Here is a 23,020-nt window from a genome sequence, read left to right as displayed (position 1 = left end):
TGTTTCAAAAAATCATTTGCCTGTAACAGTCACTGAAGACACAAGAATGGCAAAGAATGAGAACACAAGCCTACCGTCTGTGTACCAGCGAGATGGATACCCTACCGCCATACTGTGATGTGTTAGCACCCAGCATCATCATCTAGAACCAACAGAATCTGGAGACATGGCACAGAAACCCATCCAGAAGGATGAACAAAGAAAAGAAGGGATCCAGGACAACCAGAGTTTCCTGTTGAGCAAAGGATACTTACTAAGGCAAGAAACCATAAGGAATGCAAAGATCACATGGCCATGTGGCTGTAGCTCTCAGTGAGGTAATGAGAAGAGCTAGGAAAACAGCACTTCCGTGACCTGAATGGGACTGCGTTGTGGGCAGAGGAGAGCACACACACACACACACACACACGGAAGAAGGCTGCAAAATGGGAGGCTAGAACACAATTTTGAAAACAATTTTAGCAACAGGGTAAGCAGTTTACCAGAGAAAGAAAAGGAAACAGTGGTGTCCCAACAGCAAAACAGAAAAACAAAACAGGAAATGGGGACGTGACATCAAAACAGGCTACCTCTCCCAAAGCTCTTCTGAGACACAGGATATACCGTGAGACTGCTCCCTGAAAGAAGAGCAGCAGACAAGAGAAATGGCACGGCCGCCTAGAGAGCTCGAAATGTGTTCCTTACACACACACTGAATTTTAAATGGTTCTGGAAAGTGTCAAATAGCAGAATACAATTGTAGATTGATCAACAGCAGCCCAAACCTTCACAAACGTGTTGACTGATGCCTAGAGTAGACACTGAACAAATGGGCTGAATGACACCTAGAAGAGGCATTGCACAAATGTACAAATGACCAATTATACAAGAAAATAACCTGGAGCTAGGGGCACAGCTCAGTGGTTGAGAGCAACCATTGTTTTTGCAGAGCACCATTCAGTTCCCATCACTAACACAGTCTATTAAGCCATGCAGAACTTCAGTTCCTCAATATCCAACACCTTTTTCTGACCTCCACAGGCACCAGACACATAAATGGTGCACATACATACATACATGCAGGCAAAATACTTATAAATTTAAAAATAAGTTTAAAGAAAGAAAATAGCATGGGGACATCAAACAGATAATCAATGGTCTCTAAACTGTTGCGCAACATAAAGATCAATGAAGAAAGCAAAGATGGAAAAGAGAATTGAGAATTGAAGTTAGAATTACACACAGAGACGCTGGAACACACAGCTCCAAACAGGATGTGTCCATCAAATCCCTCCCCTCAGAGCTCGGGTAAGTGGTGGAAGAAGAGGTGGAAAGAGTTTAGGAGTCAGAGGGGATGAAGGACACCAGGAGAACAAGGCCCTCTGATCAACTACGCAAAGCTCACACGAACTCACAGAGATTGGAACATGCATACAGCCTGCAAATGGTCTGCACAGGGTTCTCTGCATATATGTATCTTTTAGTCTAGAATTTCTATGGGACTCCTGAGTATGTCTCTGATTCTTATGTCTTCCCCTGGGGCTCAATTCCCTCTGTTAGTTTGTCTTGTCCAACTTAGATGTGATGATTTTTGTTTTATCTTACTTTATTTTGTTATTTTTTTGTTGCTACCTCTTACAACTGTTCTTTTTTTTTTTTTTAATAAGAGAGAGGAGTGGATCCAGATAGGAGTGAGGTGGGGAGGAACTGGAAGAAGTAGAGGAAGGGGAAACTGTAGTTAGGATGTACTATATGAGAGAAGAATCTATGTTTTAATAAAAGGTGAGGTAGGAAGCCCCCCCATGAGTATTTGAAAATAGAATGATACATGTAATAGTATCCTAGTGGTAAAACTCTGTTAGACTCCTTATGCTCGAGCATGCTGAACAGTCCAACTTGTAAAACATTTACTACTGCCAAACACTAAGCTGGGTATAGTATTAACATTCATTTAAGCCAGGTCTGGTGACATAGATCACTAGCAGATCACTAATTTCCACTACTCAAGATGATTACACGTTCAAAGCCACCCTGAATAACTTAGAGACCCTTCCTCAAACTCAAAGTAAAGGTATGGGGGAAATGCTGGCATCTGATTCATAGTAGGCAAATTGTGGTTTAACTGCCAGGAATGCAAAAACAAAACAAAATGAATTATTTAGTTTACACCAAATATGGCTCATTTGGTAACACTTTGGCTTTTACCCTAATTAAAACAATACTAATAGGAGACAACCTTAATGATTAAAAGTCAAGTTACAATTGGGCAGAAATTGGAGGACCCTAAATAAAATGTCAGTCATCTAAAGGGTAAATTTAACACTTCTATCAGAATCAAAAACATTCTCATAATCCCCAAGATGGAATAAAGTTCACATATTATGAAGACATATTCAAGAGAGAAAATCTATTGCAACCTTAGTCACTAAACCAAAGCAAATTTACTTTGGATCTTCTTAATTATATAAGCACACACGGAAGAAGAAGATTAAATACAAAGAGAAGCATTTTCCAAGAACTGTACTAAATAATTGCTAGAGAGAACTCTGTACTCCTCTGAGTGGAGATGTTATGACTAAGCCCAACAGTAAGATCAGTCCTTGGTAGCCAGGGCTACCAGGGGGCAAACAGCGAAGGGCGGCAATGCATGCTTTCTGGCACGGTTCCAGGTAGTTCAGATAAAGAAAGACTTACTAAAAAGTATATGGTTATATGATCCTGAACACAAACCTTAGGTATGTCAAGATAAACTGGCATCAATTCAATACCCTAATTGCTGATTCACTAACATGATATGCCACATTATTTAGCTGCCAAATTTGATTTTCTAGGAATCTTCTGGTTCACCTGGATAAATGACATTTTCTCCCTGAAATTGTCTTTTTAAAAAGGTTTTTGCTCTTTAAATAAACATGTCTCTTTCAATAACTCATCTACTACACAACTATAGACACAAACTGTATTTTACTAACACTCAAAAGAGCACACCTAATTTTAAAACGTTTTGTTGTGTTTTCTTTACACTTTCAACCAAGTGGTCAGAAAGTAGAAACAAACTCATAAACACTAAAAATGACCATGATGGACTGATGGTCTATCCCTGGGTCCAAGCACTTCTAAGGCTGAGGGCAGGAGGATCACAGCCTGACACTGATACCCTCTCAAAAAACTAAAGACAAAGAAAGACAGCCCAAAGAAGGCCCAGTGGTCCACCCAGCAGAGCACACTTTCCAGCTGCAATGAAGCCATCTCTATTTGACTGCATCTTCCTCACAATTGAAAGCAGTGGTTTTCAACCTTCCTAATGCTGTGAGCCTTTAATATAGTGCCTTGTGCTACTGTGACTCCCCAACCATAAATTATTTCACTGCTACTTCATAACTGTAATTTGGTACTGTTATGAATCATAATGTAAATACCTGATTATGAAGGATGTATGATATACGACCACAACAGGGTCATCACCCACAGGTTGAGAACCGCTGGCTTAGATGCATGTTTTCAAGTGCAATGTTGACCAATACAATAGCCTGGAGCCAGCATATCTATTTTGCTTCTGAAATATAGCAAGTTCTATTGAGCTATTCTGTGTATAAAATATAGAAATGACTTCAGAGACATTTTTATGTAAAAGACAAATGCTTTATCTGTAGTTCATATTTTACTGCATATTTAAATAACTTTTTGAAGAAACTGGCCTAAATAAAATACTGTTAAAATACATTTCACCTATTTCTTCATTTTTCTTTAGTATAGCTCTAAGAAATTTTAAAGTGTATGTATCTGGAGTTTGGGGTTAAGAGCACTAGTTATTCTTGCATGGCACCAGATTTCTGTTCCCTGAACCCATAGCAGTTGGCTCAGAACCTCCAGTAACTCGAGTTCCAGAGGATAAGCTAACCCCAACAGGCCTCCACATGAACCCACAAGCACCTGCATATACACATGCAACACACACACACACACACACACACAAGCACGCACCAACACATGCGCACACACATACACACACAGAAGTACACAGGCATATGCACACACACACATGCACACACACACACACACACAGAAGCACGCACACACAAACACTCATACACACACATGCACACACGCACATACACGCACACACACATGCACACACAGAAGCACACACACACAAACACTCATATACACACGCACACACGCACGCACACATATGCACAGACACACACACACGCACATACACACGCACACACGTACATGCACACACACATGCACACACACACACACACACACACAATCATTTTGGATTGTCTATGTCTCTTGTCTTCCTGCTGGCCAGAACAGGTTGAAATGGAAGAGGTCCTCAGTTCATCCCATCTCTGATTCTTGGTACACTCAATGGTCTTAACCAGAACATTTACAGAGCACCTATCATTTGTATAGCTCCGTGCTAAATAATCCCTTTACTGCTTAATGCTTTATATACGCACGTTACATAAGCTTTTCATAGAGTGACAGATAACTCTAACTAAAATGACTTTTAAAAATACTAAAAATCTGCAAGTACATGCAGAGAATGTGGCATGAAGTCTGTAAATAAAGCACAGGGCTCATTATGCTATGCTCAGACCCTCACCAGGAAGGATTTGTTGAGTTATTTGTTTATTCTGACTTTACCTGATATTATTAAAAGTTAAATATCTTGAATCTTTTTGTTATTAAAGTCCTGGTGACATTTTTAAAACTACTGATTACAGATCTTGAATCATCAAGTAATATCAAATAAAGACACTGAAATTTTATGAGCATCCAAGAGTTCTCTAACCTTAAGAAGACACACTGCCAAATATAAGTCTGATGTACACTCAAAACACAAGGATCAGGATACACTATCCTAAAATATGCTCCTTTGGCATGAGGATTATTTTTATCTGAATGCAGTGAGTAGCAGAAGACACAGAAATATTCCTTGACCTCTTCCTTTCCACCCCAAATAAGGCAAAATGTACTTCTTGTTAAAATACAGGTTCTGTTACACATATTCTTTATTGTTACTAGTAAAGATATTAGCCTCACCCATTCCAATAAAACAATTCTTACTATACACACACATACATAATGCACACACAGACTCACACACAAGCACAGACACCCATCTGTCCCCAAATCTAACCACAGGCGTTCATTTTTCTCTGTCACCTTCATGCAAGTAAAATTACAAGCACTGGTTATATGTATATAGCTTCTTCACCAATCAGTCCGTCTTTTGTTGTTTGAAATCACAGTTCTCAGCTACAGAACTACAGGGGCAAAGCTTCTACTCATCCACTAAACGAAGAATGACTATACTGTAACTGAAGAGTAAAAGTGCAGAAGAGTTCTGAACCATTAAAGTCTCTTTAATGGTATAGCCTTTCGATGAACTAGCACCGGACGGTAAACAGAACTAAGGTATAACTATAAATAACATCATTGAAATAATAATTACACAGTGATAATGCTGGAGCAGTCTGTAAAATAAATGCATTCAGGTTAGTCAAGCTCTGTGTGTGCCACCTCATCTGCAGTGACAGAAAGAGAGTTGGTGGTCCCTGAAAAAGGGACGTGGGCAGGTAAGGAGCCAGGAAAGAACTATAAAGAGTCATAACGAAATGTCTTAGATAAGCAAGTAAGTTAAACAGCCCCATGCCTCTGTAAGAAAACCTGAAATCTGAAACTCCTGAGTGAAAGAGATATTCACCAAATCTAATGGAGCTGCTAGAGAGCATAATTCAGTCCCAGAGGGTCTAGCCTTTGTCTCCTGTCAGCTAAAGGACAGAATGAAAAATGTTTTTTCAATTAGCCCGACCCAATCTATGCTCAGCAAGCTACATAAGCAAATTGCAATGCTGTATATATGTGCACATATCTATACATGTAAGACATATGTACATGTTCCTGGGTACGCACGCCTATGTGGATGAGCTGTATGCACCTGTGGAAGCCAGAGATGTACTTCAGGTGTTTTCCTTATCACTCTACACTGGAGACAGTTCTCTCACTGAGCTTGAAGAGTTCACTGACTTATCTACGCTACTGGCTAATAATCTCCAGGAAGCCTCCTATCTCCACCCTCTCTATCCTGAACTGGATGTATGGCCCTGCTCTTGTCTTTTATATGAGTGCCAGGGATCCCCAACAATGATTCCCATGGTTAAAGGGCAGGCAATCCAACACCTGAGCCATCTCTCCACACCCCCTATCCATGCTATACATTTCTAAATTGGCACAGGGTGACTATATTCAATACTCCATTCTAGAGTAGGAGAAGGGGGGCCAGGCAACACTCTATTAAGCTCTACACACACACAGACACACACACACACACACACACACACACACACACACACACAATCAACTACGCTACCTTCTGCATTCATGTCTGTTACCCTTAAAAGGAGTTATGAAAAGAAACAATTATTTATAGTCAATACAGCCTTCAAAGGTAATCAATCAAAGAATGATATATCCACTATATACTCAAAACTACCAAGAGTAAATATTCAACAAAATCTAACTGGCTTTTTCCTTCAAATGACACGTATGTGTGTGTGTGTGTGTGTGTGTGTGTGTGTGTGTGTGTGCTTAGTTTATTGTCTCTGCTTTTCATCTTTCTTAAATATATTTGCTTTCTCAATTCTTCCTTCATGAATGTATTTACCATACCGTAAACCTGGAGGTAAAATGGTTTTATGAGAGTGAGAAAAATAAAGATAAGAATTCCCTAAGCCCAGCAAGTCTAACTAGCACAGGCAATGGATAGAAAGGAAGAAAACATACCAGTGATTGTCTCGATTTTCTCTTTTGTTTAGTTGGCTTTTCTTCACCCAGATGGTCAGAACTGGAAGAATGGCTTTTCCATGTCTCTAAATCATCAAATGTAATTTCAACATCCAAATGAGAGCTTTTGTGATTTGATTACATATGATTACACTGCCTTTTTAATCTTCTTTTTTTTTCTGAAAAGGGGAAACTTTCAAAAGGGGAAAAGACTATGACAAAGATTGGGCCACAAAAGACACTTGGGACATAGTTTCTAAAGCAGTGGCACTGTGCTAGGTGTGGCAGTGTGCCCCCATATAATCTCAGCACCACAGAGGTGGGGGCAAGAAAATCAGGACTTCAAGGCCAACTTCAGCTACACATCACAGGGTGAACCAGAGGTCCCCTAAGGCTACATTACACCCTGTCTCAAGAAACACAAAGTTAATTAATTAAACAAATTGTGTTGTTTGAATCAGACACAAAAATTATGCTTACATTAACATTTCTTTTTTTAATGAATGTTTTACTATTTTTAAGACTTAGAATAAACAACTTAAGAAAATTACGCTTTTAGAAACTAAAGTTCTATCTTCAGAAAAAGGAAGGGCCCTAGACATACAATACCCAGTGAGCATTTAAAACTATCGGCCTCGGGCCAGAGATAAAATAACCTTTCCCCAAATAGGTTCTCCCTTTCCTGCCAAGCATCATATTACTCGAGTAATGTTTAAACTACCCAGCAGCCTCCTCCATAACCCCTCTCTTTCACCGTGGGTCAACCTCGTCTGGTTCTCATCAGCTCTCCAAGAACTTTCTTAGGGGGTTAGGAGCACATCATCGCTTTCCCCAAAATTCACGGGCAATCCAAATCCTTAGTACCTGACAATAGGACTCTATTTTAGAGAAGTGAGCAAAGGTTAAATGGGGTCATTTAGGGGCCTTAATCTAATGAGACTGGCGTCCTCTTAAGAAAACCATCAGCACATACATAGAGGGAAGACCATGAAAAAATACAGGGAGAAGTCCTACAAAGCAAGGAGACAGGAACCAATCAACCAAATGCCACCTTGTTGACGGCTGCCCAAGGGCATCACTTCCCGTTGTCTCAGCCACAACCGTTACAGTTCTCCAGCTCTTGGGTCAACTACAGCTGACTGGAAACGGGATGCCTTTTACCGCACACCTACAACTACGTGGCTTTGGAAGCAAGCACTGGGTAGAAGCCAGAAGAGTTTCGAAAAAAAAAAAAAAACCAACAAGGACAATTTCTGACTTTCCTGAGATCCCAAATGGAAATGAAAAACCCTGGGGAAAACAGAACTCTGCCTGCATTTCCGTGCTGCCGAGTACTTTGGCTTCATCACCTAATCATTTCGCCTTGACATAAAACTTCAGTTCTATTCTAGAGAGATGAAAACTGAGACCCCCTCTGTCTCTGCTGCCCAACTTCTTCCCAGACAGGTCCATGTCTATTTCTTAATGGAATCCACCCATGTACATTAACAGCAGCATCAGCGACAGAACAACATCACTTCATCATGTCCAGAGACCTAAGTTCTCTCGGCTGCTCTTTTTATGACTCTCAAGACCACGAATAAGAGCTTCTGCTCTCCCATGGCCAGTATAGACACCCTCAGAACACTGTCTAGTATCTGCTTTGTGTTCCCCTTCCAAAACCCCTCACAACCCTGCCAGTGCCCAAGCCAATGTAACAAGTCTTCTATCTACCTATTACCATCTAACCACTATCTACTAACTAACTACCTTAGACGTTGAAGGCAACTGGTTAATTAACACTGATTTCTCCTGGCTGACTTTCCTCCCATGGAGCCCCATAAAATCATCTAATTGTAATGTTCTACCATACTGAATAGAGTTCCTTAGTCTTGTGTAAATACTCTTCAGTGCATAATGCTTATATTTACAAGAGAAAATATCTTTCTTATCATCAAACTGATGCTTGAAATAATGTAACTATATACAAAGAAATTATACCTAAAGCCAAATATCTATTTTTACAAACCCATAAAAGTAGGATATATATATATATATATATATATATATATATATATATATATAAGCTTTTCCCATGCACCATCTAGCCATCCTGAATTCACTGAGAACTCATCTGTTTCTTCATTCTTGAGTGTAGAGCTTTCTCTGGCAGATGGGGTAAACACCATATTTGGAGGCATATCCGGTCCAGTATGACAACTTTGTCTCAAAATATTTGATGAATTTCAGAGTATGTTGGCCATGTTATGAATGTAAAAAGTGGAGCCAATCTGCAACTCAACTCCAGTCAAATCTCTGATGACAGATTTGGGATGCGTTCTGCACAACCATCTTTCTCTAACTCAGGATGATTACCTTCCCAGCAATTCACTATCGCTCAGCAGCTTCTAATTCCCCTAATCTTCCCTCCAAACCCTGTGTCCAAGCTTTCATTTGTCAACCAGTTTGCCTACTTTATTAGTTAAATGTTGCAAATGCCAGCCAGCACTAAACCAATGTAAATTTAAATTATTAAAATTGTCTCCCTAGTGTCCTCCAACGTGCAGAGAAGTATGCTGTATAGAGAGCTTTTGCTCACCTTAAAACAAAACAAAACAAAACAAAAAACAAACAAACATTAAAACCCAAAGACACATCTAAATCTAAAGACTCGGCTATCATTATCTGTGTGACCGAAATTTGGAGCACCCTAAAACAAACTTAACTCCCTCCCCAAGCCACCACCAGGGTCTCTGTGGCAAAAGAATATGGTAATAGAAGAAAGAAAATCAGAGGAAACTAGAAGAACTACCAGGAGAATCCAGGGAAGAAAGGAACATTAAGAAAGACAGTATGCGTATGAACTATCATCTATGTGTTGAGAAAACGTTCCATCAATTTTTGGTTATTTTTAACAAATGAGGAGAGGAAGAGATATTAAAAGAAGTTACAGGGCATCCCAAATTAGCTTTACTCTACCAAGGGACATAGCTCAGGTGCAATTATCCAAAACTTTGTATTAGAAGTTCTAATCAACAACGTTCAAATTGTATTAGGGTTTTAAAGCAACTGTTTATCTGGACTCTATCAGCCTCTAAACCATAATATACTAAATTGAATAATTTGATCACTACACAATCTCTGAACAAATTCTACATCTAAAAACCTCCCAAACTCCCAGAACCAATCTCTACTCTGCTCCCAAATTACTAGTTTTAAAAAGGGCATCCTAGGGAAGGTCTAAGGACACACAACGGTGATGTTGACAGGGCAGCTGTCCTCCAACACAGGCTGTTCTCAGACACATCCCCTCAGGACACTGAAATAACGCGGCGAGAGGTTTTCCCTCTGGCTGGTGAAGTCATCATCTTCCTCTTATCTGATGCTAGAAGGAAACCCCGGCCTCCACCCTCAGGCCTGCGTGCCGGCGGCGTCCTCCCCATTGCAGCCCCCTTGCGCCCGCCGCCGCCCTCTCCTCCCCACCACCGCCGGTGACCCGGGAAGGAACTGCCCAGCCCCCGCGCCCCTCGAGAATGCCAGCCCCAAGCGCACCACCTTGGCCCCGCAGCACTGCTCCAACACAAAGCGTCTCCCGCACGCCCCCTCCCTGCTCCCAGGCCCCGACCCGCCCGCGCTCCCCGCACCGCCCCGGCCCGCGCAGAGCAACAGGCGCGCGAGCCCGGGCGCAGGCCGCGGGGAGAGCCCGGCGGGGAGCGCGCAGCCGGGGAAACTTCCAGAGTCGCGGGGGCAGTGGTGCTCGCCCGGGCGGGGCAGCTTACCCGGCTCGGCGGCCCGGCGGGGACTCCCTCTCCACTGAACTCACGGCCCCGGCAGCTCGGGTTGGACGCGCACGTTCACGCGTGGCCGAGGAACCGGAGCCCGCGGCCGGCCAGCCGCGCTGCGCGCCCACCAGGCTCCCGGAGGCCGCGGGGCTGCGGGAAGCGGTGACGCCGGCGGGGTGCGCTGGCCAATCAGGGGCGCGGCCCAGCCGCCGCCGGGATGGAACGACCGGCGTCCCGGCCTCCCGGCCCGCGTGGGTGACGGACAGCGCGACGGCCGCAGGGTGTGGGGCAGGCTCCTACATGTGACTTCCAAAGGAAATGGGTTTTTTTGTTGTTGTTGTTTGGTTGGTTGGTTGGTTTTTAGGAGAACTATTTCCCAAATACTGCGCGGGAAATACTTGCACTAAAATGTTGTTCATGTTTTACCAAAAACTTGAATTCGGCTAAGAAAGCAGTTTGTGTGCGTTTTATGCTTCCGACCTCTTGGACTATTGCACTCTGGACGCTAGTTGAGGTTTCCCTAGTTCTTTGTGAGGACTGTCCGCTCTGCTCTAGTGGCCTGTTGAGAAATGCAGTGGCCAAGGGGAGCCCTTTCTTGAGAAGTTAGTTAGCACATCAAGATGCATTCTTAGCCTGGTGAGCCAATTGAAAGGGAGGGGGACAGTAAACATGGGGAAGTGCTCAGGATTGTCTGCTGCTGGGAAGATATTCATTTCTGTCTTGTGCCATTTGCAATTGTCTTTCTGGTGACCTCAGTTCTGGAGTATCCATACCCACCCTCACCTCTACGCTCCTCCCCGCCCCCAACACCCGTGAAAGAAAATGCTGCTTTCTTTTTTTTTTTTTAGTCTAATATTAAAGTGTATAATTTAAAATTCTCAGAATTTAAAATATTTACAAGAATGGCGTTTAACGCTGAATAAAAGTATACTATTTTTTCTGTGGCAGATTTGTAATTTTGTTTTGTCTACTAAAAATCAATTTGCATTTCTCTAACATTTACTATTTAAGGAGAAAGACAGCACATAAAATATACAAAGCTACGGGATGAAACTGATGTCTTTCGCTGGATATTTCTGCCTGCTGATGGGAGCGGGTTAAAACACATAGCCCAAGTCTTCAATTCCCTTGGCTCCACAATCTTGAAACAGTATAGATTTGCCCAGCAGAAAAATACAAACCCTAACTGGATGTCTTCAGAGTTTATGAATACCAGTCAACTCTAGGATTTTAAAAATGAAAATGCAGTTCGGATGAGGGAAAGTTCATTCAATCTCTTCTTTCTCCCCTCTTCTTATCTGTTCCGTCGGGTCTCCTTTCTTAGATACAAAGACGAAATAAAGGAGAAGTAGGAGGGGCTTCCACCAGCCCCTGACCTCTGGACTGCCTGTGCTGAGAGCTGTCTTCATGAGGAACGTGCCCTCTTCTACCTAAATCCATGGGATGTGTCTTCATCTCATAGCTTCTGTTCTCTCATGCGTTCACAGATGCTGAACACTTTTCTCCGAGTCCTTGCCCCAGTCCCGTCTTGCCCTTACTGTACTCTGCTTTTGATTTCATTCAGTCAAAAATTTTTTTGGTTTTCTTCCTTTTAGGTGCAAATGTGTAGGCTTTAATAGTTCTTCTTAAGAAGAAAACAAAATAGCTTTAAAAATCTTAAAATAGTAAGTGACCTTGTAAAACCAGTGTTAGAAGCAAGAGCCAGAATGTAAAGTTCCGTGGTCTTCTGGTTTCTGCCCATCTTCAGGCTTCCCCTCTGTCTCTGCCACCTTTAAATGCTGAAATTCCTCAAGATTCAGTTGTGGATCCTCTTTCTGTCTTTGGTGTACCTCTATATACATTTTCACTTCCACCTTATCATCAAATGGCCAAGAATTCGTACATTTGTATGTTCAGCTGAAGTTTCGCATATATTCAAACATTTATTGAACATCCCTGTTTGCCTGTCTCAGACCTGACCTACCCAAACTAAAACTGTAATATCTCTGCTCAATTCTAGCCAATATACATACTTCAGTGTCCATTGCTTCTGCATTTAGGATAGATCTGTTATAATAAATTCTCATTTGCTGCATTTTTGCTTCATAATATATATCCTACTTTATGATTATAGATTTGCTTATGACAAATATTTATGCAATGCTGAGTATCTCTCTTCACTTTGCTCTTAATTCATAAACTTGAGAGCAGAAGCCAAATCACCTTGTAGCCTCAGAGTCTAGAAAAACGCTGGGGTTGAAATGGCAAAGGATAAATAAATGATTGCAAGGGTGAGCATTCATCAATATAACCTTGAAGCTCGTCCATAAGGAGTCAGTTTTCTGTCACTATAATCAATACTTTCATTAATCAACTTAAAAAAGAGAGAGCTTTATTTGGGCTTATACTATCTTGATCTTACAGAGGTTTGCGCCTGTGGTCTGTTGTCTCTGTTGCTTTGGGTCTTTTCTTGTGATGAGCTTCCCTGCCAATTGCATTTGCTTTTTTAAACATTCAAGAATTTGAAGTAAAATCTAACCGAGGAAGACGGACATGCACAAAGAAAATAAGATAGAGTTGCCCAACTAAGATAGCTTAGTTTGCCTAATACATACTAGTATGGTTTCCTTATATTTAATGTTTAATATAGACTCAGGAATCTGAAAGCAAAGGGAACATGATAATGCCCGCATTCCAGTAATATCCCCAATGAGGCATTCTCCCCAGCCACCCACTTTTCTTAAATCCAACTAATGCTCAAACCATTCTTATTTTTTAAAAAAAATGAATAATATTTAATGTTTCGAAAATGCATACAACACATTTTTATCATATTCATCCCCAATCCACCTCCTAAATCTTTTCAGGTCCACTCCCACACCCTCCCAACTTTGCATCCTCTTTTTTAAAAATTTTAATAGCCTATCATTTCCAATTTATGCTATGCATATATTGCCAGGTTGGGACCATCCTAGGGAGCATGGTTATCCCAAGGAACATGCTTTACCGACCTGCAGCCACACCTTTAAATGAAATTGACTCCCCTTCCCCAATAAACCACCAACTGTAAATAGTGCTTCAGCTAGGGGTGAGGGTTCATGACTCCGTTCTCCTTCCATGATGGACTGTTGTTGGCTGACTTCATCTTGTGAAGGCAGCCACAGCCACTGTGAGTTCCTGGGTGAAAGTTCAGTTTTGCTGACTACTTTTATAACGACGTGACAGTAGCTAAAGTCTGTTTTCAAGAAAGGAGCCTCAGTTGAGAAAATGCCCTTACTCCTCCCTATGTGGTGCTATCCCTTAGCTGGTGGTACTGGGTGCTGTTGTAGAAAGCCGCTTGTTTGTTCCTGGTGGCTCAGCCCTGAAATAATTACACAGAAACTATATTATTTGCAATACAGTTTAGCCAACAGCTTAAGTGTATTTCTGGCTTAAATATCTTTATTTCTTAGTTCATATCTTAGTTCATATCTTAAACTAACCGATCTCCATCAATCTCTGTATCACCACGAGTCTGTGGCTTACTGGGTAAAGTCCCATTTTGACGTTTGTCTCCAGCGGGGCTACATGGCTTCTCACTTACTCTGCCTTTCTTCCAGCATTCAGTTTAGTTTTCCCCACCTACCTCTATTCTGCTCTGCGCAGGCCTAAGACAGTTCCTTTATTAACTAATAATACTCACAGCATACAACGGGGAACCCCACATCAGGGTGCTATAAAAATAAGCAGACTGAGCAAACCGCAAGGAACAATCCAGTAAACAGCACTGCTCCACAGCCTCTGCATCAGTTCTGGTCTCCGTGTTCCTGCCCTACTTGAGTTCTTGCCTTGGTGTCCCTTAATTGCCTATGACACTGGATACGTAAGCCAATTAAACCTTTTTTCTCCCCAAGTTGCTTTTGGTCATAGTGTTTTATCACGGCAATAGAAACGGTCAAAGTGTTTTATCATGGCAATAGAAACCCTAACTAAGGCGTGTGTCATGACAAGACACTGCTTTGCTTTGGTCTTCCTTGACCTCCAGTTCTTCTCTTTTTTATGTGCCCACTTCAGTACTGGCTCCTCAGCCTTGGGGAAGTGAGTATGGTATGGGTGCCCTATTTGTGGATAAGTATGCCACAGCCTCTTGCTAGACTTTTAAACTTTGTGAGCTTCTACATTAACCACTATACACTGCAGAAAGAAACTTCTATGGTAAGGTCTGAGAGCTCTACCGATCGATGGATGGAAGTCAGTTTGATGCTACGTCCATTTATCAGAATACTAGTAGCGGGTTCCTCCCTGAGGCTTGCGAGTTTCCCAACAATTGGTTCTTGCAGATTTACATCACTAGGCGTGAGGAGCAGGCCTTAAATCAGAAAGCAGTTAGTTACCCGCATAACATTCATGGCACTATTACACGCTTGACATATCTTGGCATGCTGATGATCATTGTAGCTAACAAGTTCCACAACTAGGTAAATCCATTGCTATATTTTCCCCACCAGCAGCCTGCATAGCACCTCCAGTACTAGGAAAACTGATTAGGGGTGAAGAGCTCCTTACTCAGCACCAAACTGCAGCCCAAGTATGTGCTGTCTTTAAAATGGAGTCTTACTATCACGTTCTGAAGAGCAATGACAGTATCCTGTCTTACTTTGGTGCTCTGTGGAACACTCGTGATCAGCAACTCCATGGGACATATAACATGCCTGACTTTTTATTTGTCAGCCTGTAGCTTCTGGAAGGAGTTGTTATCCCCTGTGTGGGGTAACTCCAACTGAACTCATATTTTTGTGAGTGAGTTCATTATATATATAATGGATGGTGGGAGCTGATCCCAGGTTTCCTTTATGAGTTTAATCGGATTTCTATCTTATAAAATACATTTATGTATAAAATACATAAAATAAAATGCAACTTTTAAAAACACCTTGTCCATCACTCCTCTTCCTACCCTGCCGTCCCCCTCCTCACAAACCTCCACCCTCATTATTCCCCCTTTCCTCTTCATGATACCCGTCTTTTACTACCATCCCTTAAGACATTTATTCCCCAGTTCACCAAGGACTTCTATAGAAGTTACCTTTCTGTTACTGAGATAAAAGCACTATGACCAAGGCAACTTAAGGAAGGATTTCTTTTGGCGTATGTTAGTAGACGTTCTGTCTAGATCGCTAATAAGTTCTGTCCCGCAAGCCACTCACCAAATAGCCACACAGAGAATTATTATTAATTATAAATGTTCGACTGATATCTTAGGCTTGTCTTCAGCCATCTATTACAACTTAAATTAACACATCTATTAATCTATGTGCTGCCCCGAAGCTGTTTACCTTCATGAACTTTCCATGTTGCTTCTTTCACGTCTGTCTCAAGACTCGTCAGACTCCATTCTTCTTATTTCCAGCCTTTTCTCTGCACCAAAAATCCTGCCTAGCTATTGACCAATCTGCTCTTAATTAGCAATGAGAGTAACACATTTTCACAGAGTACAGAGGATTATTGAACAGTAGGCTTATAGCTCCAGAGAAATAAGAATTCCTCATCATGGCAGGGAGGCGCTGCAGCAGGTAAACATGACTGCTAAAACAGAAAGCTTAGAGCTCACACCTTCGAGTGCAAACACAGAGAAGAAAGTGAATTAGAAGTAGGGGCAGGCTATAAAAATCTCAAAGCCCACATCCAATAGTGTATTTTTCTTCACCAAAACTCTATCTCTTAAACTTCCTCAAGCAGTAGCACCACCTGGGACCAAGTAGAACAAAATACCCAAGCTGATCGTGGACATTTCACACTCAGCCCACCGTAGTCTGTCTCTAGTTTCCCGGATTTTACAGATGTTTCAACTCACAGAACTAGCAATTCAATATTAGGATCGACATGTGAATGAGAACACGTGACTTTTGTTTTTGTGGGTCTGGATTACTTCATTCAATATGTTTTCCAATTTCATCCATTAACCTGTACATTTTATAATTTCATTTTTTCTTCATGATCGAATAAGGTTTTAATTGTATATAGGTACCAAAATTTCATTATTCATTCACCAGCGGATGGATATCTAAGCTGTTTCCAATTTCTGGATATTATAAATAGAGCAGCAGTGAACATGAATTAGCAAATGTCGCTATAAAGAGCTCAGAAACTAAATATCAAGGCAGTTTAAAATGAGGACATGGAATTAGCAGAGAGTTCTCAGAAGAATCACAAATGCTAAAAAAAAAAAAAAAAAAAAATATGTTCCAAACTGTTCACAATCCTTAGCCATTAGAGAACAGCAGGACTCCGAGGTAAGCGTAATCTAGGTACCAAAGCCTTTCCTCAGGACTGTGTGATGTAGGGGGTTCCAGTTGTGCAGCCCTGGACTCTTCCCATTCCCTTTTCCCAACACAATTCCTACTCACAATTCTGTTTACACGGAGACTAGATGGCATGCTGGCAGCTTCCTCTCCCTAAGGGTAGCTACCGTTCAACAGACATGCAGTTCTAGGTTATTAGAACTGGCAGAAAAAAATTTTAAACCGCATCTATTGGCTGGCTAACTTTATGGTTTCAATTGATTTCTAGTTTCTCAAAGAAAAGAAACAGAAAATAATTTATTCATTTAAAAATTAAAAATCGTTTTTTCTTCACTTGAAATATACAAGATTAGAAAAGGGGATATCGAGATGGAAGGGGACAGTGGGTATGCATGAGTCTAGGAGAAAGCCATTGGGGGGAGAAAATGGAACAGGAATCCCAAGTATGAGAAAAATTTAAAATGTATTTCTTTTGAGACGGTGTTATCTGTCTTTCTTCATATAACAAAGTTTTTATAGCAGGATGGAGGCTCTGAGCCAACAGTGTGCCTGACTGTGTGTCAGTCCTCTGAGAAAAGAAAAGCCATTCGGAGGTCATGACCTTCCAACCTCAAATTCATTGCATTAGGGACCACATCTTGGTCCTCCCTATGGTGAGGAAGGTCATTCTAAAGCATTGGAATGAGGACTGTTTTGAGGAGAAACATAAACACTATTCCAGCATCTCAGTCTCAGTTTATGCCAGAGACTGTAACATCTTGGAATCTAGCTACACAAAACATTTTTTCCCTACTGTTTATGCTTTGAGGGTATAAGTCCTTTGTCCCCAAAAAATATAAGCCAGGGCAAATGTTTATATATATTTGGGCTATTTTTGTTGAATAGTATCTTTTTGGTAAAAAGAAAAATAATCCTCCTTTGGCAGGAAGAATAGTCCAGTGTTCCTCAACTGGAACCCCCTAAATCACTTAGCCCCGAGGAAAGGTGTTAGTACCTAGATTATGTTTACTTAAGAGTCCTGTAGAAACATCTACCTGCGTGTGACCAATCACTGTGAGACTTGGGCTGGAGAGATGGATTAATGGTTACTAGCACTGCATGCTCTTTAGAGAGCCTGTATTTGATTTCCAGCACCCACATGGTGGTTCGCAAGCTTTGCGATCTCCTCAGATATTAGGCAAGTGATACACAGACATACACGCAGGCAAAACACCCATACACATAAAAGTATGGAAATAATAAGTAAGAGAATAAAAATATGCTCAGAAAGTAGATGTTTTGAAAGTACACACCCTTGGATGTTTATGGATAAGTAGTGTGTATATAAGTGCATACAATGTGTGTATATCTACAGTGAGTGTATGTATGTGTGTACAGTGTGTGTGTGTGAGAGAGAGAGAGAGAGAAAGAGAGAGAGAGAGAGAGAGAGAGAGTTTGAATGTGTATAGAAACTCTTAGTGTCTTAGTGCCTTTCTGGAGTGCTCTTCACCCTATAAATTGGGGCAGAGTTTCTATGTTTCTCACTTGAACACAGAACGTGCTACTTCATGTCTTTGACTCTTAGATGCTGGGAGGACAGGTGGGCAACCACACTCACACCTCTTTCATGGATACAGGAAATTTATATTCCATCTTCACACAAGCCTGCAATGACTTTGCCCACTTGGCCATCTCCCTTGGCTCCCTTAACTGTCTCCTTGAGCCCTAAAACTGGGTTTATACTGAGAATATCATGGAGCCATTGGATCACAGGGATCCAGTACTTTAAGAGTAGAGGAATCTTTCATGGGCCAACTGTGCTTGATCTAAGGACAGAATGCTGGGTATCACAGACACAAAAGAGAGACTAGGACAATGGTTCTCAAGTGTTTTCTCATGCCAATGAGGATTAATGATGTTAACACTTGTAGGAATAATTGAGGCAAACAGAATTAAGGGTAACTACAAAAAATTAAGAAATTAATGGAAGGTGAAAGAGACTCCCAAGACATATTTCTGTATAGAAGGAATGTTAAATTCTCAACTCCAGTAAGACAGGGCATGGGTGGATTGCCAAGGTAAATTGATTCCAAAGATTTTCTTTTTAATCAGATTATGGCTAGCGACTAAGGAGATGTTACTGGCCATATAGAGGACCCCACGTTGAAAGCATGCTCTCCTGGTCCAACTCCCACATTCACTTCTCTCTTGTGTGCTCAGAGCTGGCTAAAAAGGCTCATTGTCATTGACCTTGATTGTCTGTTAGCAGTTATGGGTGATGTTGTTGACTTTTCCCTTACAGACTCCTCAGTTGTTGTTTATTATACAAGCTCTGTTTGTTTTCACAGCTATGGAACAAGGCTTAGCTATTCTAAATTTTATTAACTACTTATCTATTGGGTGGTCTAGGCTCTCCTTTGTAAAACAGGTGAGGCTTTCTTAGAAACCTTTACTCTTAGCTGCATTTGAAGCAAGAATATATGTAAGGGCAATAATGTCCAGCATGTGTTTCCTTGGGGATGAGGTCGCTTGGAAGCCAAACACCTATGCCACTGACCTTCTGAGAACCCATTTATCCTTTATGAGATCTATATTTCGGTCCCACCCCCAGCTGGGGTGGTGTGACTTATCACCGCTAGTGTTTCTGACCTCACTACTGTCACCCTGACATATTTAATTCCAAAGTTGGTTCCCACTGTAGCATGTTGAGGCACTGGGTGTTCAGTATCAGCCCTTTCTCTAGTAGCGACGATAAACTGGTTCCTATATCCACATGTTTTCTCAAATCAACTCTATTGATTCTCATCACATATAGATGTCTATAAATCTTCTTTCATCCCTAAACTAGTTTGTACTGCATGTTTTGCTATTTGAAAATAGAAGTCTTCACACTGAAAAAATATACATATTAAACTATCCATAACAAGCTAACAGGACAAATTCTTTTAGATTTCAAAAAACATACTCAAGATTACTCAGTGCATGGAAGTTTGTTAAAAAAAAAAAAAAAGGTAGTTAGGAGAGCAGCAGAACAGGAGTCTGTCAGCAAAGATCTTGGTCTCACAAGGAAATATGGTTCCTCTCCGTTCACACAGAAGCACAGAGCAAACCTGAAGGTCCTTTCAGAAGACAGATCTAGAGAGAAGGTTTTCTCCCAGTTTACCACAAGGCTGCTGATTCTGCCCTAATTATAATCTGGAATACTCCTGTTTGTATCTTGCCTTCCTTCTGTTTCTAAAAGTGTTTGATTAATTTGTTCCATGAAAATTGCTGTGTAACTATTTCCTGAAAGTAAGAACATTTCCCAGAAAGAGCAGGGATGCTCATGACAAGCAGGAAGTAAAAGATACACACCAGACACAGGAAACTGAGGCTGAGACAAGATGCATGAAAGCCCCTTACCAAGGCTGTTGGAACAATACCTAACGCTGTAAAGAACAAATTCTGTCCAGATGAACTGCCTACAAGCCATGTAGGGAGCACCAGGGATGCTGCTTTTCTGAGCTGTCACCTGCAGAAGGGTTTATTGTGGTCTCCCCTGTCCCTGTAAGTAACCCTAATAAGCCTACTGTCTCACTTAGCTAGACTTGGGCAGAATTTCTTTGGTCTGTTGTCAATCCTTATCTGGGGTTGGTAAATGTCTACTCCTGTGTTCTCTCTCCCGCCACCCCTGAAAAAGATTCTTGCTCTTCTATTCATGTTTGAAATGGGAGCAACCGACTTGAGACTATTGTGCTTGGTGGGAAGACATGTTGATTCTGTTGATTCATGGGCTTTTTGTTGATGAGGAAGAATCACACCCTAGTGCCTCAAAGTGGCAGGATGGGGAAGTCTGCCCTGAAGCTGAAGCTATAGTGTGTCCTTAGGACATTTTTTATGTGACATTTTTAAGGAAAAGGTGAATGGTTGTTGGAATTTCACGTCGTAGCTGCACACATGTGTGCTCGTGCACGCACATGTGTGTGTGTGTGTGTGTGTGTGTGTGTGTGTGAATGGAGAAATGGAGAAAAAGAGAAACAGAGAAACCTGAGATTCTTGTTCCATGGTCCTTGATCCTTAACAGTCTCTCATCTCTGCAGTGGTGGTGGCTAAATTAGCTCACCCCTTTACTGTGGCACTCAGCCTAGGGCAATGCTTCTCAAACTGTTTGCAAATAGTCAAGACTTGGGTTGTTATTGTTGTTGTTGTGCTTTGTAATTTCCAATGTTAAACTGAAGCAAGACCCCTGAAAAGAGGGGAAAGGGAGAAAGGAACAAGGACAGAAAGGGGGGAGAAAAATGCTTCAGTTCAGGCACCATACCAGACCTCCTGCCAACCGGCATCTTCCATCTTGTCTGTTTCCTAAGGTGATTCATTCTCATTTCACTCCTTTATCTTTGTTTTGTTTTGTTTCTACCTTCCAGGATTGTGGCACTGTCTTTAGCAAAGTTTTTTTTTTTTTTTTCTTCGTGGCTTCAAATGACTAGGATCTTCTCATCCAAGTCCGGGATCAAATGTCGCCTCTGTAGAGAAGACGTCTCTACTCTCCAGTGAAAGTCACGGCCCTTGGGTTTCACATTACTCTACACTATCTTCGTATCATTTTCCACTATCTAGAATTACTGTCCTCGTATCCCCCTTGATCTGTCTCCCACCATCAGTGAATAAGCTCCAGGAGGGCAGAGATCTTTATTCCCCACCCTGTATCCTACGCTAGCACCACGCCTGAGGTGGCTACCTGTCCTCTCCTGCCTTCCTGGTCACTTCTTCCCACTGCTGGCCGGTACCCACTGCACTCTCTCTGCTGCCGTCTCCGTAGTAGAAAGACCCCCTCAAACTGGGATATGAAATCGAAAGACTGTCAGCTGTGCACCTCAGAGCATCCAGAGTTAAATGCCGTTATCAGACGCAGTTCAGGGAAGGCTCTGGCTGCCATACCTAACTCTTTCAAGTTCTGTCCTCTGCGTCACACCCAGCCTGGTAACTAGGCAGCCATGCTGGTTCCACTTATCATGGCCACACTGAACAATGTCTAGAGACTGCACATGGCAACCATTCTTTTCAGGGTGAGGACACTTGACTTCGGTGGTGCCCTGAGTCATGTCTCTAGCATTTCTCAGGCGGAAATGGGTCCTGGGTCTGTTCTAAACCTTCAGGCACACTGTACAGTTATAACAATCCAAAGTGCACAGATCCGAAGCATGCCATCCGGTAACTTTGGACAGCAGCTTTGACACTGTCTCCAGCCTCTCTCACTCTATCTCCTTCTTAATATGATCTCAGAACAGTCTTTTTGAAGAGTTACCTCAGTTACTTCGAATTTTTTATGACAGCTGCAGGCTTCCAGAATAAATCCCAAGATAACCTGACAAGTCTGCTGAATGTCTGGTCCGATCCAGCCTGCATCTACTCACGGGGCAGTCACAAAGTCTTGTCAGGAATCAAGAGAGGGAGAATAGATTCTATCCTTGAAATTTAAAATAAAGTGTTAAAAAGGCATAGCATGCTTTAAAAATCACCATGAATTCTCTTACTTTTGTAGCTGTTTGTGAATGGTAGAGAAGGGTACTTTAAGTGTTAAGCATCTCTCTCTCTCTCTCTCTCTCTCTCTCTCTCTCTCTCCACACACACACACACACACACACACACACACACACACACACAGAGAGAGAGAGAGAGAGAGAGAGAGAGAGAGAGAGACTCAGGTAGCCCAGGATGGCCTGAACTCTCGATGCCCTTGACCCCATCTCCAAAATACTGAGATTACAGGTATACACCACCACACCTAAGCTCCAAACTATTTCATCTTAAATAAGCATCACACATCCTATGTAAAGCAAGCCTACCTTGCCCCTGTGCTCAGATGGCTGGGTCACCTTTATTCCCCATCACTTTTCTCCTCACTGCTGTTTCTGGTTTCGCCATTGGGGTGCAGATCTGCAGAAGATATGACAGGGAGCCAAAGCATCTTTTGCTCTACAGGATGACAAAAATCTCCTTCCATGGCAGATATCCAAGGCTGACTCTGTCTTTTACCCAGTAATCTAGGGAGTTATTTGGAGATGTCTTCCACTCTCTCTCCTTGGATTTCTTCCCATATTGGAAATGATGTACGTTCTCACTCACCTCATAAAAATGCCCATGAACCCCCACTTTCCTGGTACACATGCCACGACTTTTCCTGTCAGGGCCCATACATCTAGGAAGGCAGTTCTTTTTGTCAAAGTTATCTTAACATGGTATTAGTTCTGAGAGAACACCTGT

General features: G+C 41.8%; 1 protein-coding gene across 13 annotated transcripts in view; it reads right to left on the bottom strand.

Moving 5' to 3' along the window:
• Mpdz (multiple PDZ domain crumbs cell polarity complex component) overlaps nucleotides 1-10,683 on the bottom strand; it is a 153,903-nt gene extending 143,220 nt beyond the window's left edge. For all 13 annotated transcript variants that reach the window (XM_085686169.2, XM_085686172.2, XM_085686179.2 and 10 more), the window contains exon 1: nucleotides 10,536-10,683. The gene's annotated coding sequence lies outside the window, so the exon portion shown is untranslated. The remainder of the gene's footprint in view (nucleotides 1-10,535) is intronic.
• Between the last annotated feature and the right edge of the window lie 12,337 nt (nucleotides 10,684-23,020).

This window comes from Myodes glareolus, chromosome 3 (genome assembly GCF_982192425.1).
Source record: "Myodes glareolus chromosome 3, mMyoGla1.1, whole genome shotgun sequence".
Lineage (NCBI taxonomy): Eukaryota > Metazoa > Chordata > Mammalia > Rodentia > Cricetidae > Myodes > Myodes glareolus.
Note: the sequence above shows the minus strand (reverse complement) of the source record. Positions and strands in the feature narration are given on the sequence as shown.